The 2,500-nt window shown below is 37.1% G+C and overlaps 1 protein-coding gene across 1 annotated transcript in view; it reads left to right on the top strand.

Moving 5' to 3' along the window:
• ANAPC2 (anaphase promoting complex subunit 2) overlaps nt 1–2,500 on the top strand; it is a 1,102,972-nt gene that overhangs the window by 601,222 nt on the left and 499,250 nt on the right.

The following is a 2,500-nucleotide window of genomic DNA, read 5'->3' as shown; positions in this document are numbered from 1 at the left end:
GAGTTCCTCTTCCCCTCTATCCAAGCTACTTGAAAAATGTCAACACCTAGGGCTCCAGCTACCTCCTAGTTAATTATCTCCTCTCCATAACCCAACATGGTTTCAGGCCATACCACAGCACTACCTCCGCTCTGTTCTCCTTCACCAGCACTATACTTCATCACAAAAACAATGGCCTGTTCTCTACTGCCGTATTTCTAGATCTCTCAAAGTCCGTTGACATGGTATCTCATAAGCTGCTATGCTCTACTCCCTCCAACCTCCCCTTCTCAAATTCAGGCTGCAACTGGTTCTACAGCTGTCTACACGGATGCCAGCAATCAGTAATCTGGGACGATAACCTATCACCTCGCCTCCCAGTTACTCTTGGGAGTTCCTCAAGGGTCTATCCTTGGCCCTCTGCTATTCTCACTTTTCACTAACAACCTACATACTGCCACCACACAAGCATCTCTTATACAGTACGGAGAAGACTCTATTCTCATCTCTTCTGCCCCCACTCTACCAGAACTACAACAAGTCACACAGGAATCATTCTCTTCTGTAGAAAGCTGGCTATCCAATGCTCAGCTCCTACTCAAGCCAAGTAAGACAAAACTTCTACTGCTCCAACCTTCCAAAGCCACCCAAAACACCCCCACTTCAGCATTCTCGCCAAAGACAATACCGTCATCTCTCCATCAGAACATACAAAATTACTCTGTGTGGAAATAGACAAGAAACTTAGATTTGACACCCGCATATCTCACACAAAAAAAGGTTCACAAGAAACTTGGTGCATTATATCAAAACCACTCAATAGCCAATTCCAGGCTTATCTCCACCCTACTCTGTGCATCCCCCATACTTACCAATCTTAGACAGACCTGCACAAGCTGGATGCTTGTTACAAAAAAATTGCTAAAATTACCACTGGAACCTCCTACCGCAGCCATTATTGTATCTCCTTTAAAGAGCTAAACTGGTTAGAACTCCCACAACTCCTTCACTTTAATCCTCTCACTCTCTCTCATAAACTTATTAACCACCCCCTTAACATCTCTTCAAACCCTTCTCTAACCCTATCACTCCACTAGGCCCCTAAGATCAAGCAACAAAAATCAACACTCTGTTATCAAACCCAAAAACTCAGCAGAAGCCATATTTTCATGTACCATATCTAAACTTTGGAACTATCTTCCACCCTCTATAACTACCTTCCGGCAGCCTTTTCAAGACTGTGCTCAAATTCCACTTAAATTTGCACTGGCTTTGTCCTTGTTTTAATCCAGACTAACACCGCCCCCCCCCCCCCCGTAGACTCTTAACCCAACTGTACTACCACCACTACTAACCACAGTCAGAATTAGCTAGTTGTCTTTACATACATGAAAATCTTGTCTGAAAACTTTGTTACTAATATTATAAACGACAAGAAACTATCTTAACTTGCAACATTTACTGTATATACTGTTGATAATCGGTATCTTACTGTATTAAAGCCAACAGCCTGTAATGTTGTTTACTATTGCTGCAACTTTGTATCTCTATTTATCATGTACGTGATGTGGAGCTTTTCTCCCCGGGCATCCGCTGAAAAAGGACCTGCGTCCAGTCAGAATTTCCCGGAAAACAAATGTAAATAAATATATATATATATATATATATATATACTCACATGTATCTATAAGCACATACATATATATATATATATATATATATATATATATATATACTCACATGCATCTATAAGCACATATATATATATATATATATATATATATATATATATATGTATATATGTATATATATATATATATATATATATATATATATATATATATATATATATATATATATAGATGTGTGTGTATGTATACGCGTGTGTGTATATATATAGATGTGTTTATGTATACGCACATATATATATATATATATATATGTGTGTGTGTGTGTGTATGTATGTATATATATATATATATATATATATATATATATATATATATTTGTGTGTGCATATGCATATCCGAACAAAACTTCTGGGTACTTAAAAAAAATAAAAATTTAATAAGGACACTGGAGACCAACCTCGTGTTGAGCGCTTTTATCCAATTATTAGTATCAGGAGTTCATCAGAACTAAAGCAAAAACTCAAAGTAAGGCATTAAATAAAGTAAAACAAATAAAACTTAATAAGCATGTTAACAGTGCAGATTTAGAAACCCAATCAAGTGAAGCAGTAAAGTTGTAAACAGCAATAAACACCTGCAAGAGGCTAGGCGTGGTTAAACATAGCAGCGCAGAGCACTGGAAACATTAATATTTTCATTTAAACCAGGGCAGCTACTGCATTCAAAAAAAAAAAAAAAAACTGCCATTTTAATTCTCTAAGTTCCAAATAAGCATCACGATCAACAAAGAAATTGTCCACTTGTTCCTACACAAAAAAAACAGTATTTGGGCAAGGCAGGGCATTCCAAATTGTTTTCTTAAAGCATTGTGCACATCTCCAGACCGCATC

The sequence above is a fragment of the Protopterus annectens genome, chromosome 16.part0, assembly GCF_019279795.1.
Source record: "Protopterus annectens isolate FY-2018-M chromosome 16.part0, PAN1.0, whole genome shotgun sequence".
Classification (NCBI taxonomy): Eukaryota; Metazoa; Chordata; order Ceratodontiformes; family Protopteridae; genus Protopterus; species Protopterus annectens.
This window is presented reverse-complemented; position numbering and strand designations above follow the sequence as displayed.